The 16,325-nt window shown below is 43.2% G+C and overlaps 1 pseudogene; it reads left to right on the top strand.

Annotated features, from left to right (window-relative positions):
- Positions 1-9,012: 9,012 nt before the first annotated feature.
- Positions 9,013-11,459, top strand: LOC125162914 (heterogeneous nuclear ribonucleoprotein A1-like; annotated as a pseudogene).
- The last annotated feature ends 4,866 nt before the right edge of the window (positions 11,460-16,325 follow it).

The following is a 16,325-nucleotide window of genomic DNA, read 5'->3' as shown; positions in this document are numbered from 1 at the left end:
CCACAGACAATGCTATGATGAAGGTCTTCATTCACATTTTCTTACATGCCTGCCCAAGGTATTCAAGTAAGGGATTTTGCCTCCTTTGGCTTCAACATGTTTAACGTAGTGAAACAACATCAGTTTATTTTTCAGAATGGCTGAGTTGACATTTCCAATGGCAGTATGAGTGGGAAGTTCTTGGTCTGCTCACAAACACTTGTGCTTTTTTTTTTTCTATCTTTTTAAGTTGTTATCCTAAGGAGCACAAGGTGGGTTTGTTGTTTTGATTGTAACTTCTCTGATTTTTAGTGAAACTGAGGATTTTTCATGTACTTCTTTTCATTTTTTCATTTTCTACCTGTAAACTGCTTATCTATATTCTCTACCCACTTTTCTCTTTGGTTTCTTCATTTTCCCTATTAATTTACAGGAGTTATTTGTATGTTTTAAACACTGATCCTAATCCCTTTCAGATAGTACAAGTATTTCCTCCCAGGTGGCCATCTATTTGTCTATTTTTTATTGATATTATTACTAATGAATATATTTGGGGAGCTAATAGATTAAAATGATGACAATGGTCTAAGTTTGTTGTAAGTTGAGAATATATATGAAAAATTTTAAACATATGAGAGATTGGAGTGTCCATCTTCGTAGATCTAAAAGAAGTCCAGTCACCAGCAACAAGATCAATGATGGTGGCTGGTATCTTGTAAAACATATATACACAGCACCCAACACACACACACACACACACACACACACACACTACTCCTTCTTTAACTCACTAGTTTCTTGGTTCCATACCCATTGACCTCTTCTCATTGGTTTTCTTTCCATTTACCTTCTCTTCCCTTTATCTTGAAGCAACTTTCTAAACGAACTGTGATCACTACCTTTAAAAACACCGGGGCGCCTGGGTGGCTCAGTCGGTTAAGCGGCCGACTTCAGCTCAGGTCATGATCTCGTGGTCCGTGAGTTCGAGCCCTGCGTCGAGCTCTGTGCTGACAGCTCGGAGCCTGGAGCCCGTTTCAGATTCTGTGTCTCCCTCTCTCTGACCCTCCCCCGTTCATGCTCTGTCTCTCTCTGTCTCAAAAATAAATAAACGTTAAAAAAAAACAACATCAATAGGACAACTATTAGGGTGACAATTGTCAAAAAAACCAGGAAAGAACAAATGCTGGCAAGGATGTAGAGAAGTTGGAACCCTTGTGCATTGTAAAATTGTACAATGTAAATGGTGTAACCTTTGTGGAAAACAGTATTGGAGTTCTTCAAAAAATTAAATATGGAATACCATTTGACCCAGCAATCCCACTTTGGGGTACATACCAAAATACCAAAAGAATTAAAGGCTGAAATTTGAATAGATATTTATACACCCACATTGAAATAATCTGGTCACAAAAGGACAAATACTGTATGATTCCACTTCTATGAGGTTCCTAGAGTTGTCAAGTTCACAGATACAAAAAGTAGAATGGTTGTTACCAAGGGCTGGGGGAAGGGAGGAATAGGGAGTTATAGTCCATGGACATAGAATTTCAGTTTGGGAAGATGGAAAAGTTCTGGAGATGGATGGTGGGGACGGCTGCACAATAAAGTGAATGTACTTAATACCACAGAAATGTAGGTTTTAAAATGTTTAAAATGGTAGGGATGCCTGGCTGGCTCAGTAGTGGAGCATGTGACAATTGATCTTGGGGTCGTGAGTTTGAGCCCCATGTTGGGTGTAGCGATTATTTAAAAATAAAATCTTAAAAATTTTTTTTAAATGTTTATTTATTTATTTTGAGAGTGAGAGAGAGAGAGAGAGAGAGAGAGAGAGCATGCATGCATGGGGGCAGAGAGAGAGGGAGAGAGAGAATCCCAAGCAGGCTCTGTGCTGTCAGTGCAGAGCCTGATGAGGGGCTTGAACTCATGAACCGTGAGATCATGACCTGAGCTGAAATCAAGAGTCGGATGCTTAACTGACTGAGCCACCCAGACGCCCCCTCAAAACACCCTAACAGATTGGTTGACAGCTGGATACATGTGCTGCACCCACCTATGGAGATGAATTAGGGATATTTTGATTCTGGGAGAAGTAACAGGCCACGGGACCTTCTACTCCTTGTGTGGAGGTGTGCAGGGCTGGGTTGAAGCCTACTGCTTGGAGGTCCCCCAGGATGGAAAAACTCTTTAAAGTGTAGAGATTGCCACCTGATACCTGGAACTTCGACAGAAGTTCTGGTGATGGGCTGGTGTTGGATAAAGCAGTGTCAGGGGCCAGGACATCAATGGCATGGCTTCCTAGGTTGGCCAGAGGTAAAAGTGTCCGGGCAAGAGTACTGATAGCCCTTCTGATAGTCTTGCTGCGGCCTGGCCACATGAGCCCACTGAGCTGGGCATGTTTCAGAGACAGATAAGAAATGTACCAGGGAACCCTATGTCCTTCAACATCAAGTGTATCCTTAACCTGCATAAGCAACCGCTTGCCCCCATCACGTCCATGTGTCTGAGTGTCTCATTCTTGCTCACCCAAGAGTGACTGAAGGGCTGAGGGGTCTCCATCTCTCCTAGACAGTTACCTGCAGACTCCCCAGTGTACCTGGCCCCGTACTGCCCGAGGGCTCTCTGCAGAGACTGTATGACCACCGCACCGTCTTTTTCAAAAGGCAAAATACTCGGGGATAAGGTAGGCCCCGGAAAGTCATTTCCCCTGAAAAGAGTTCAAGGAGATTGGAGGCTGACTGTGGTGATGAACTGATCTATAATTGTGACAGGCTGATATTGTTCCTCCGTGCTGCAACAGACTTCAAGCGCCAAAGAGCTCGGGAAACAATGTCTTTAAAAAAGATGAAGCACAGATAATGGTTTTATTTTGTCTGAACCAAATAGGAAATCACATCCCAAACCCTTTCAATCACCCTGCGATGTCATTACCCCACTCCATCAACACCGCTCATAACCCCTGACAGTGACAAGAAGACCTCCATGATGGCATTTATCTCAGGGAAATGGATGTATTAGCTATTTGCGTGACCTCGGAAAGGCAACATTTGCAAGCTGAGAGGCATTTCACAGAAGCCATCCCTTTTGGTGGGAGTGAAGTCGAAACGTTGTTGCTGGAATTAGATCTCCTCTTGAAAATAGCTGTAGGAGAGAAAATGCCAACCCCCCCCCCCCCCTTGCCCTCTGTCTCACACTCTCTCCTCCATTCCAGTTGGCCTGGTCCCACGTGGTCCACAATAAATGCTGTTCTCTATAATCAGCAATGAAAGAAATGGGGAACTGTGTTCTCCACTCTGGAATGTCACTGGTGCCTGGTACCTGGCTATCCTGCTCTCCTCCTGCCCCTTCCCTGCATCACCTGGGGTTGAGAAACCCCCTGAGAAGGCTTGTGTGTACCTCTGTGAGTAGATGACCTATCAGAAAAACTCTCCTTTTGCTTTTCTCGTTCCCCTCCTGACTCTTTGACTTATTTTTTAAATTAAAAGTCAAGCACACCCCCACACCCAACATGAGGAATGTGAAGTGGTAAAACTTTGCAATGCCACAGTTCCTTCTGTACAAAGAGGCAGTATCTAAGGGCACCTGGGCGGCTCAGTCAGTTGTGTCCAACTCTTGATTTTGGCTCAGGTCATGATCTCATGGTCTGTGGGATTGAGCCTCAAGTTGGGCTCTGTGCTGACAGCGTGGAGCCTGCTTGGGATTCTCTCTCTCCCTCTTTCTCTCTCAAAATAAATAAATAAACTTAAAAAAAAAAAAGAGGCAGCATCTCTAAGGGGGTTTCCAGGTCTAGAGTTTGGGGACTAGGATATTGAATGCTTCTCTTGCTCTCAAAGAAGAGGTGGGAAAGCAAATAGATGCACAGATACATGATAGGAAATAGTTGATGAGGACCTAGGAGCTATAGACACTCAAATAAATGGTGACTATATTATAAGGCATCATACATGTATTATGTCCGTGTGTATACACATGTATGTATGCATAATTCTTTTATGTAAGCACATACATACAAACAGGTACAGAGATATAGATATAGGTATATCTATAGATATAACTGAAGCCTGAAAAATCTTATGAGGGAGGTAATATTTCTTTTCTACAGAGGAAGCACTTTCAAATTTTATGAGTTCAAGCTATTTGCCCCCAAACACCCCAAACTGAGGTTCCAACTCCGATGGCCCGGGCCCAATGGACATGTTTTCTTCTTCTGGTGATGACATCACAGTTGGCCTTTTTTGGGGAACCAGTTTTCTCCCAGGTCGTGCAGCCTTCTAGCAAATGTCAAAGGGCCATGCTCTTCTCTGTCCAAAGAGCAAGCAGGTGATCCAAGTCAGGTTAAGTAGACTCTCTCCGATGACTCTGAACGCTGAAGGGAAAAGATGCATAGTGGGGGCTGATTCATCCCCATGGTTGTTGCCTAGAGAGACCATCCCGTTTGTTTCTGAGTTCCCAAACCTTACGGCTACTCTGAGCCATGTCCTTTCTGAGGGTTGTTCCTTCAGGCTGTCCCTCCATGCTGTGAGCTTCCCCCGTATCCTCCAAACAAATCCCTTTCTGTGTAGGTAGGTGTGGTAGGTGTGGGAGTGTGCCCCCACTAGGCCTGGGGGGCTTCTTCCCCTGCTGTCACTGTGCTGGACACTGATGGCTCACATCTGAGGCCCTCCTAGCCCTCAGCCACCCAGAGCTTCCTTGCCCAAGTTTAGACCTTCTTCCAGGAGACAGTCTGCTGGGGTACAAAGACCCAGTGTCCTTGCCTCATTCTGGACAAGCCCAAAAGCTATCCCGGGTCCAGAGCTCCCCTTAGGATCAACTCGAGGCCTCTGTTGAAATTACATCATGGTTCGATTTCTTCTTCCTGCTTCCTTTACTCCTTTTACACCTTGTAGCTTCTGTGAACCCTGCCCAGTACTGCTGCTGTCAACAGATTTCTTTTTCTTTTGTTAATTTTTTAAAAAATGTTTATTTTTGAGAGAGAGACAGACAGACAGAGTGCAGGTGGTGGAAGGGCAGAGAGAGGGAAACACAGAATTTGAAGCAGGCTCCAGGCTCTGACTGTCAGCACAGAGCCCAAAGTGGGGCTCCAACACAACAGTGAGGTCATGACCGGAGCTAAGGTCGGACACTTAACCGACTGAGCCACCACTAATTGTAGATTTCCACCAGAGTCTGGGGAACGTGACCTGACGGATCTGGCTAAACTTCTAAGACTTGCACCAAAGACCCCAAGTTGATTCAGCCTGCTCTGTGCACCCCTGTATGTGCTTGCTGGGACTGTCAAACAAGGTACCCCAGATTGAATGGCTGGAACAACAGAAATTTGTTTTCTCACAGTTCTAAAGGCTAAAAGTCTGAGATCAAAATGCTGTCAGGGTTGGTTTCTACAGAGGTGTCTCCCGTCGGCTTGTAGATGGCTGTCTTCTCCCTGTGTCTCCAGATCTTCACTCTATCTACCTCCTACTTCCTTGTCTTATAAGGACACCAGTCATTGGATTAGAGCCCACCCTAATGACCTCATTTTAATGTAATTACCTGTTTTTAATTTTTTTAATGTCTGTTTATTTTTGAGAGAAAGAGAGCAAGCAGGGGAGGTGCAGAGCATGAGGGAGACAGAGAACCTGAAGCAGGCTCTGTGCTGTCAGTGCAAAGCCCAAAGCCCAATGTGGGGCTCAAACCAATGAACCGATGAACCCTGAGATCACGACCTGATCCTAAGTCAGACGCTCGACTGACTGAGCCACCCTAACAGAATTACCTCTTTTAAGGCCCTGTCTCTAAATACAGTCACTTTCTGAGGTACTGGCAGTTAGGACCTTAACATATGAGTTTGGAGAGGACACAAGTGAGTCCTTAACAGCCTCCAAAGCCTGAGCTCCTCCCAAAAGTCTCTGCGGGTAAGAATTACATGGTTTGCTAGCTAGCCTGTGAGCAGGGCAGTCTGAATGTTTGCATCTCTCAGTGCTTAGCCCTCCTCGTTGGCAAACTGGATCCAACTGCAATCTGTAACCCCGAAAGGTAATGAATAATATTGATGGCAGTGCAGGATATATCAAATAGAAAGTGGAATTAAGATGTACTGATTTTAAGTGAAGGAGAACTGCTTGGTGCTTCCCTTTAAAGGCAGCCAAGCTACCAAATCAGTGGGGGAAGATGGATGGGTCAGTGGGGCCAGGATAACCAGAAGTCTTGATAAAATAAATCAAGTTGGAGCCCCTTTGTGATTATTATTACTCTGAAAAAGAAAACTATGGAAGAATTTATTTTGTAATTTTGGTACAGGGAATGCCTTCTGAGAAAGTCACAATACCCGGAAGCAATTTGTTAAAAGGGATACATGCAACTACATTAGAACAATCACCATTGGGGGCGCCTGGGTGGCTCAGTCGGTTGAATGTCCGACTTCAGCTCAGGTCATGATCTCACGGCCTGTGGGTTCGAGCTCCACGTTGGGCTCTGTGCTGACCGCTCAGAGCCTGGAGCCTGCTTCGGATTCTGTGTCTCCCTCTCTCTCTGCCCCTTCCCTATTTGTCTCCGTCTGTCTGTCTGTCTCTCTCAAAAGTAAATAAACATTAACAAAATTTTAAAAAAAGAAAAAAAGAAAAATCACCATTGAAATCCTGAGTGACCTACAGCTAATGGAGACAAGGGGAAGGGGGTTCGAGGCACTGAACACTTTGAATATTTCACCCACCCCCCCGCCTCCACCCCCTCCCACCATCCCTCTGGCTGAGCATCCATTATCTACAAACGTGGAAGTGCTTGACATCACAGAGGACACTGCATTCTCGCTTCCAGGAGGGCATTCTCCGTGTCGCCAGCCCATGCCTAGAGATGTTGCATCACTACCCCATTCTTTTTTTAATTAAAAAAATTATTTTTAATGTTTACTCATTTTTTGAAAGAGAGAGAGACACAGAACACAAGTGGGGGAGGGGCAGAGAGAGAGGGAGACACAGAATCCAAAGCAGACTCCAGGCTCCCAGCTGTCAGTACAGAGCCCGATGCAGGGCTCAAACTCACAAACCACAAGATCGTGACCTGAGCCAAAGTTGGACGCTTAACCGACTGAGCCACCCGGAGCCCCCATCAATACCCCATTCAGTCGTCGGTGGGCACAGGTGAGTTCTAGCCCGTGGAGACTGACTATGTATGCCTCTCGGTCAAGGCCCTGCTGGCTGATGCATCTGCATTTGTGGCCACTGCTGCACCTGCTACGGTTGAAGCAAAGGGGAAGTCAGAGGAGTCTCATGAGAATGTGGGACTTGTCTCTTTGACAGCAACCTACTCAGCCAAGCGTTGCTTGTGGAACAAGGAAACAAAGGCTTACTTCTCTTTAAAAGAAAAAGAAAAAAAATTTAAAAATCTGCATGGGAACAAAAGCACAACAAATCAAGCCAAAACTGTTGGGGGAAAATGTTTAAATAATGTTGCTGAAAATGCTGATTTCCCCAATTTATAAAGAATTTCTATAGAGTAATAAGGAAATAATACAATCTACTGGGCAAATGATGGAAATAGTTCAGAGATAAGGAAATACAAATTGTTTCTAGACATTTGAAAAACTACTGACTGGCACTAAAAATAAGAGAAAGTCCTATTAAATCCAATTAAGACAACTTGAGAAGCTGTATTTTATTTTATTTTATTTTATTTATTTTTTAAGTTTATTTATTTATTTTGAGAGAAAGAGTGACAGAGCAAGAGCTGGGGAGGGGTAGAGAGAGAGGGAGAGAGAGGGAATCTCAAGCAGTTTCGTGCTGTCAGAGCAGAGCTCAAAGTGGGGCTCCATCCCATGAACCGTGAGATCATGACCTGAGCCAAAATCAAGACTTGGGTACTTAACTGAATGAGCCACTGAGGCACCCTGGATACTGTACTTTAGCTATTATAATGGTAAAAGACAAAAAATAAAAATAAAAAAAATGTAAGCACACTCAGGACTATTGAGGGTGTGGGGAAATAGTCACACTCATATGTCAGTGCAGGGATTAATTGTTGCTTTGTCAGGGATGGCAATTGGGAATACTCACGAAAATAAAAATGCATACAACCTGTGACCCATCTCCCAGAGCATGAAACTGAATGTTCACAGAGATCTCTGGTTTAGCAGTGAAAGAGCGAAAGAGCTGACAATCCTGGGACAGAATGGATATCGTTGTACCCCAATACTCACTCTTCCCTCCTTGTTTCTTAATAGATCCCCAAGTTTTCAACACCATCCCTAGATCATGACTACATTTCCCATCCTCCCTTGCAGCCAGGTGTAGCTTTGTGACTAGGTTTTGGAAAATGGATATAACTGAAGGGATTCTGTGAGCTGGGGAGTGTCTTTCTTGAGGGGGAACACATAGATCTTTCCTCCGGCTGGGAATGCAGATGTGAAGGCTGGAGCTTCAGCAGCTACCTTCGAACACAAAGAGAAAGATCTTAAGTCTTTGAGACTGTAGCTACCAATACCAGCCCTGAGACATCGAACTCTGCTCATTTTTTTTTTTTTTCATGATATAAATGTCTATCTTGGTTGGGTTAAGTTGTTATTTTACATACTTTAAAAAGGATTTTGGTAAGATGAATCATAGTACATATGCAATATTACATACCAACCAACTCTTTAAAGGAAAGAGGCATATCTACTAATGTACAGTCACTAGTATATACAAGTATAGAGAGATGAAATGCTCTACAACACACGCACACACACACACGTACATGAAAAAAGCAAGGTGAAAAAGGTGTTACAGTGTGTTGCTATTTCTACAAAGAATAAAAGTATCTAGATTGTATGTTTGTCTATGTATAGATTATCTCTTTCTGGAAGGGCACCAGACACTGGTGACCATAGTTGCCTCTAAGCAATGGAACCAGAGGAGTGGTAAAGGAAGGGAAGAGACTTCTACCTCTGTGCCCTTTTGTATCTTTTGGATTCATCTTTTGTGCATGTATTATCTATTTAAAATAAATAGTAAACTTCAGAAAAATGGAAAGATGCAGCTGGGGTTGTCTGCTGAATTCCTCTGGGGCTGAGGCAGAAAAATCGAAATGGCCGGGGGAGGGGGAGAGGAAGAACAGAAGGAATGCATGGGAGGCGGTACATGCATGAGGGTCTAATTGCTTACAGCACACCATTAGAACCAGCAGATGGGGCAGACAGATGCAAATGAATAAAGCATTAGCAGGGAGATCCACAGAGAAGCAACAGGCCAGGGAGGAATTTGTGTGACAAATCTGAGCAGACCGGGTTCTGACTATGTGTGTTTTCTGCCCACGTCAGAGAAATCAGCAATAGTTACTTCTGGAGAACAGCAATGTATGGCTCTGTGCAGATCGAGGGCAGAGCAGGAAAGTGATTGAATTATCCATCAATCCCCCGAGTGTGACAATTTGTTTACTGCAACAAAACATTTTTTCTCCTTTCCTCCAGCTTAAAGTGTTTTTGATAGATATGTTTTTGAAAGTAGACGCTGGAGGGATGTTTCATTTTCTGGGTACCGAAAACACACCTGAGCAAGGTGATTAGAGGTAGGCTGTTGAGTGTTTCAGAGATGCTGGAATGAAGTGAGGATCCTTACCCTTTAGACATACCCTGTAGGACCGCTGCAGGGAAGACACAGGACTCTTGTGTTTAACAAGTGTGCTAAGGAAATTGGCATGAATGCTGCTTGAGATATAGACAACTAAGCAAAATTGGACAGCTTGGGTAAAAGTAACTCCAGTCAGAATCGTTAGTGTAAACTGCCTAATTAGTATGCAGCCAAGTGGCTCTCATGTAATATTAGATGTTTACGATTGATTTTAAGTCTTTTCTGAAGATAGCAATGAATTCTATGAACATGTTTGCTCAGCTTCAAAAATCGGTGTCAGTCACCTAGTGAAATGACTTGAAAGAAAACACAACAACCGGCAATGCCAAGTTCTGGTGACAATATGGCACACCCAGATGTATCATACACTGCTGGTGGGAAGGCGAAGTCATACAAATACTCTGGAGAGTGGTTTGGCTTTTTTTGAAAAACAAAAAACAAAAAACTAAAGTTTAACATACACTTAGCATCGAGCAAGAAATCCACTTCCTGGGTTTGAACCCCAAAGAAATGAAAACTTAGATTCACACAAAACCCTGTATGTGGATGTTGATAGTGGCTTATTCATAATTGTTAGAAACTGGAAACAACCCAAATGTCCTTTAACCTCTGAATGGATATACAGATTGTCGTATAATTAAGTACTGCTCAGGAATGAAAAGGAAGGAACTACTGAAACACTCAGCCACATGGCTGAATCTCAAATGTATTTGCTGAGTGAAAGAAGTCATACTCAAAAGACCACATACTGCATGATTCCATTTATACGACATTCTAGAAAAGATAAACTGTAAGGACAAAAGACAGATTAGTGGTTGCCAGGGGGTAGAGATGGAGGGAGGGACACAGGGGGATTTGGGGGGAAAGGTCATGATACAGTTCTACATTTTGATTGTATTGGTGGCCACACATCTGTATGCATTTCTCAAAACTCAGAGAACTGCCTATTAAAAATAGTGAATAATGCTGTATGAAATGTATGTATGAAAATGATATCTTGAGGTACCTCAGGGTACCTGGGTGGCTCAGTCAGTTAAGCATCCGACTCTTGATCTCACCTCAGGGCTTTATTTCAGAGTGGTGAGCTCCAGCTCCACACTGGGCTCCACACTGGGTGTAGGGCCTACTTAGAAAACAAACAAACAAACAAACAAAACCCCCAGAAGATGCTACCTCAATAAATCTGACTTTAAAGTAAAAAGTCTGGGACGTCTGGGTAGCTCAGTCAGTTGAATGTCTGGTGAAGAGCTGTGGAACCAATGATGGCTGTCTCAAGAGAAGATTCTCAAAGAGCCGGTGCCCACGTAACTGTGAAAAAGATTTTTGTGGATGGCGTTGAAGAAGACACTGAAGAACATCATCTAAGAAGTTACGGTGGACAGTATGGGAAAATTGAAGTGATTGAAATCATGACTGACCCAGGCGGTGGCAAAAAGAACGGCGTTGCTTTTGTGACATCTGATGACCATGACTCTGTGGACAAGATGGTCACTCAAGAACGCCATACTGGGACTGGCCACGATTGTGAAGTAAGGAGAGCTCTAGCTAAGCAAGAGATAGCTAGTGCTTCATCCAGCCAAAGAGGTTAAAGTTGCGGAGGAAACCTCACTGGGGGAGATGGCTTTGGTGGCAGTCAAGGTGGTGGTGGATACGGTGGCAATGGGGATGGCTATAACAGATTTGGTAATGACGGAAGTAACTCTGGAGGTGGCAGAAGCTATAATGATTTTGACAGTTGCAACAACCAATCTTCAGATTTGGGGGTCCATCCAGGGAGGAAATTTTGGAGGCAGAAGCCCTGGCCCCTGTGGCGGTGGAGGCCAATACTTTGCCAAACCATGAAACCAGAGTGGCCATGGTGGTTCCAGCAGCAGCAGCAGCTATGGCAGTGGTAGGAGGTTTTAATTACTGCCAGGAAACAAAGCTCAGCTGGAGAAGGGAGCCAGAGAAGTGAAAGGGAAGCTACAGGTTACAGCAGTTGTGAACTCTGTCAAGCACAGTGGTGGCAGGGCCCAGCTGCTACAAAGAAGACAGGTTTTAGACAATACTCATGTGTATGGGCAAAAACTCAAGGGCCTTATTTGTGACTAATTGTATAACAGGTTATCTTAGTTTCTGTTCTGTAGAAAGCGTAAAGCATTCCAACAACGGGTTTTAAGGTAGATTTTCTTTTGGCACCCATGCTGTTCATTGCTAAATGTAATAGTCTGCTCACGATGTTGAAGAAACATGTCTTTTTTTTTTATTAAAAAACTACATGAAGAAGACAAAAAAGCCTGGAATACATACCTAATATTTATGAGACAGAGAGAGAGATGGGATGACAGGACAAAGAGGGTTAAATGACTCGCTGCAACTCCCTGGGATTGATGTTACACCCTGAGTGTCATGTTTGATAATGGGAGGCAAGAGGCTATAGACCCCCAAAGCAAATGTCACAATGTTACGGTCTTGCTTAGGGCTGACTCTTTGTTTCAGTGTGTGATTGTGTTTGTTTGTTTGTTTTCTTCTGTTTCTTTATTTAATTCTACTTCTGACAGCATTTTTTTTTTCCATTTCTAGCACTTTTTCCAACATATCCTCTGCTGGGGAGGGAAAAGAGAAGGCCTAGCTCTGAGAATGCAGACATTTGGGTTAGAAGCATATGACTATCAGCAAATTTCTCCATACTTTTTCATCTGGCAGAGTTTTCCTCAATCAGTCACACATTTATATAGAAGTCTTGGTATCTCAGGGATCTTTTTGAACATTAATCTTTCAGCAATGAGTTTGAAACACCCCGTTTTGTACTAATATTCCTTTTAGGGGGTTTGAACGGTTTCTGGAGCATATTTTCTGGAGCAGTAACAGAAAATCATAAAAACTCCATGGCCTCATTATCATGTCATTTGCACAGGGCCAATTGATCTGTGTGATACCAGTTCTGTGAATTCTTCCCTGGAGTGCAGTGGGTCAGAGTCCCGCTTACTCTTTTATATACAGAACAAAAACTATTACAGTTCCTAAGCATCCCGGCTTTGTTCCTAGAAATATGGAAAAGTTCAAATGTGTGCCTACCCCCGCTGGTAATGGACCACAGTCACATGGGAGCATGGTGGGCTCTTCTTACCATGGATGGCCAGAATATATCATCGTCTGAGGTCAGAGAGAAAGGGAATTCAAACACACTCTTGAGTATATTGGGATATCAATTTTGTTGGTTTTGTTTCTTGTATTTTGAGTAGGCAGATAGAGCTTATTTTCAGGTTATTGGTCACTGAGAGCTTTTTGGACCCATCGCTGCCGGGTGCTCATTGTTGCGCATCTTCGACCTGCTGCCATAAAGCCTTGGACGTACCCCAGGATTACGAAATGTGATATTGGCCCCATAATTGTCTGTCATGAGCCTTGGGGGCTGCTTTGCTGTGGCTGAACACTCCATGATCCGTCTGTCAGCCTTGAAATGCTTCCCTATTCTGATTCAGGCATGCAATGAAGCAGGTCACTGGGAGCTGTGCCTTCAGTAATCCTTCCAAGGTTTAAGTAGTCAAGGGGTGGGGGACTGAGGGGGTTAATAGCATGAAGGTTCAATCAGGTAAATCCGATGAACAAAGTATTTTATTTCTAGGCTTAGTTTCGCCTGGTAGCATTTGTCTCCCTATGTAAAGAGAGTGCAAATTACTATCCCATCATCTTCTGTACTGTATTGAATTATCAATATAATTGTAATCAGCACTTCTGGAAAGTGCTGATGGCCTATTTTGTACTTGTTTGTGTTAATCAATGTTAATTACAAAGCAAGCACAGGGGTTAACAAATTATAATGGGTTTAATTAAGCTTGACAGTAACAAATGGCATAACCTTTATGTTCTGACCTGGTTAGAGGAACAAAAAAGGACAGAATGGGCCAAAGAATCATCACACAGAAATTCATATGTATATACTGGTTATCTACAGAAACAGAGTCATGTAACGAGCTTACTGGTTTTACCAATTACCAACCCTAGCATTTACTAATCTGGCAATACTGGAAGTACAGAGAACTGTAAGACCTGTTCTCTAGCCTTGAAGGATTGATAATCTGGTTGGAAGTGAGACCCAGAAAACCAAGGTTTAAAATTCGCCAACGAGTAGCAAATGAGTGCCGCCAGCCACGGTGCAAAGCAGTTGGTGGAGGGGTTGATTATTGTGAGTTGGTGCCAGTGCATGGGGCGGGGAAGGGGCAACACTATTGGCAGTAGAACCCTCAGGATGGACTGGATGCAGGAGACAAGGAGAGGAAGTGGCATTCCTCCTGGATGTGCAGCTGAATTGAAGTGGGAATGCAGAAAATTGTGTTTCGAGAGCATTTATTCTTCCGTGAACCTGCTTCACTGATGTAAGTTCCACTGAGAGGGTGGGTGGTGAGGAAGGCAGTGTCGGGAGTCATGTTGCTGGTCTGTGCCTGCCTGCCTGTCTTCTCATTTGCAATGTAAGAAATGACCATGAAGACTCTTTCAGCTCCAGATTGCAACTGCAAAGCCCTTGATTAGGGCCCTGTTTTACAGCTGATTTTTATGTCACTCATATTTCTATATGTTTAAAAGTCTCCTGAATTGCCACATCCATTGAAAAAGCCTTCTCATTATATAAGATAGGCTGTATTTGAATGCAAGCAATAACACCCACATACCCTATACCAAAGGGCTTAAGCAACAAATTGGGTTATTGCTCATGAGATTTATCAGGGATGAAAAAATACCACTTCTCCACTACTCTCTTAAGTTTCTATCTGGGGTGTGTGAATTAAACTGCGGGAAGAAAGATTAACAGGAGAAAGGCCTTATTTTCTCTGCACATGGGGGGCATCACAGAAAAGAAATGAAAAATCCCCCAAAGTGTTCAGACCTGGGAGCTTACACACTGTTTTAACAAAGGGTGATAAAATGCAGAGAAGTGACTGGACAAAGGAAAAGGACTTGGGTTCCCAGGGATAGTAGATTGTGGGAAATTAAATACATGAGGGAAACTAATGGAAGATGAGGGTTTTTTGTTTTTTTGTGTGTGTTTTTGTTTTTTTAGTAAGTTTTGCTGACTCTCTCTCTCCAGTAATAAGGACTGCTTTTCTGATGGTATAGGAGAGGAGAGAAGAAACACCTTCACAAAAGGAAATTTGTGTCCTGCTTTTAGGCAGGTGGGGGAGGGTAGGGGGCTCTTTCTGTGTTTGCTTCTTAATTGTCCTCAGCTTAAAAGAATTCTTATGTCAAAGCGACATATTTTGGGGTGGCATATCCTGATCCTCTTAGTCAACAAGTGGTTCTGCTTGTCTGGATGGATTCTGTCACCCTGGGATGCCCTCACTCATGCATCTGTGATCAGCTAGTGAGTTGGCTGGGGTGGGCTGGTGCCAGGGGACCCCACTCCCAAGTCTGGTGGTTGGCTGCCTGTTGGCTGTGGCACTGGGTTTGACTGGGTCAAGCCATCCTTAAGCAGGTCAGCCTGGGCTTGCTCACATGACAGCATCAGGGTCCCTCGGGTGAGTGGAAGCATGCAAGGCCTTCAGACACCTAGGTTTGAAAGTGACAAAGTTAATTCTGTGGCATTCTATGAGTCAGAGCAAGATACAAGGGCAGCCATACTAGAGAGGTAGAGAAACGGACACTGCCCCTGATTGAGGGTAGCTGCAACCTGACGTTGCAAGGTCCAAATACAGGTGGGGAAGCATTTGTAAGTGTCTCTAAATCTGTCACACTGTTTTAGGTAAGGAGGCTTTCTCACTATTCCTGGAGCAAGACCCCCACTTTCCCAACTCTGAACATTTTGTTCCAGGTATTTTCTCTGGCTGAGAAATCAGCTCTTCACCCATCTTGGGGTTCAAATTCCACCCATCCCTTTGCAAGGCCCATCTCCAAAACTAATTCATCTACAAGACGTCTCCCCATCCCTTCAACTAAATGTGGCATCTGACTCTGAAGGGTTGAAATGTTGCCACAGACTCTACAAAGTCTGTCGATTTTGAACTATTTGTAACCATAGGTACAGTTATATGCAGTTGAAACAATCTTTTTTTCATCTTAGTATATAAAATGACTATGATTTAGGGTGATAGTTTCCATTAAATTGAATCTTCTGTGATTTCTTCATTCACTTCTGCTATAAAAGAGAGCTGGGATTCACAGCTACCTGCCTATAGATTTGTAGCAAAATTTCTATGTATGACTTTTGTGATTATCTTTGCTGTTACTTAGTAGCTCAGGTTTTACAATCCGGCTCCAAAGCACACTTTTTCAAATTATCTTTGCTTTTAATGTTTAGTATTTTAGGAGATCCTAAATTTACCTTTACATTTTATGACTTAGAAAATGAAAACGGTTCTGGGTTTGGATTTGATATCTGTAATTCCTATCTCTGATACTATCAGGCAATTGTTTGAAAACAAGAATCCTTTTTTTCATTTATTGGCTCACTGTTTAGCTCCTGAATTCAACTTAAGTCCCATGGTGTAAGACAACCCTACGAGGAGATAGATATTAAGCGTACTGTGTGATAGAATGCTTGAGGTCGGTACTTTTAGCACACAGGAAAACAGATGGGTTTCTGAGATGTCAGTTGTATCCTATGTTCCAATTTAAGTGTGCCAGTCTGCTGCTTATCAAGGTTTTTTAAAAGTCATGTTTGTGAGAGAGTAAATCAATTTTATTCCTTAAAGGCTAGGGGAAGAAATACATCGCTGTATATATAGCTGATAGGGATATTGTTTTTTTTTTTGTTTGTTTGTTTTCTGATGATGGTATTTCAAGATGATTCGAATA

The sequence above is a fragment of the Prionailurus viverrinus genome, chromosome A3 (assembly GCF_022837055.1).
Source record: "Prionailurus viverrinus isolate Anna chromosome A3, UM_Priviv_1.0, whole genome shotgun sequence".
Classification (NCBI taxonomy): domain Eukaryota; kingdom Metazoa; phylum Chordata; class Mammalia; order Carnivora; family Felidae; genus Prionailurus; species Prionailurus viverrinus.
This window is presented reverse-complemented; position numbering and strand designations above follow the sequence as displayed.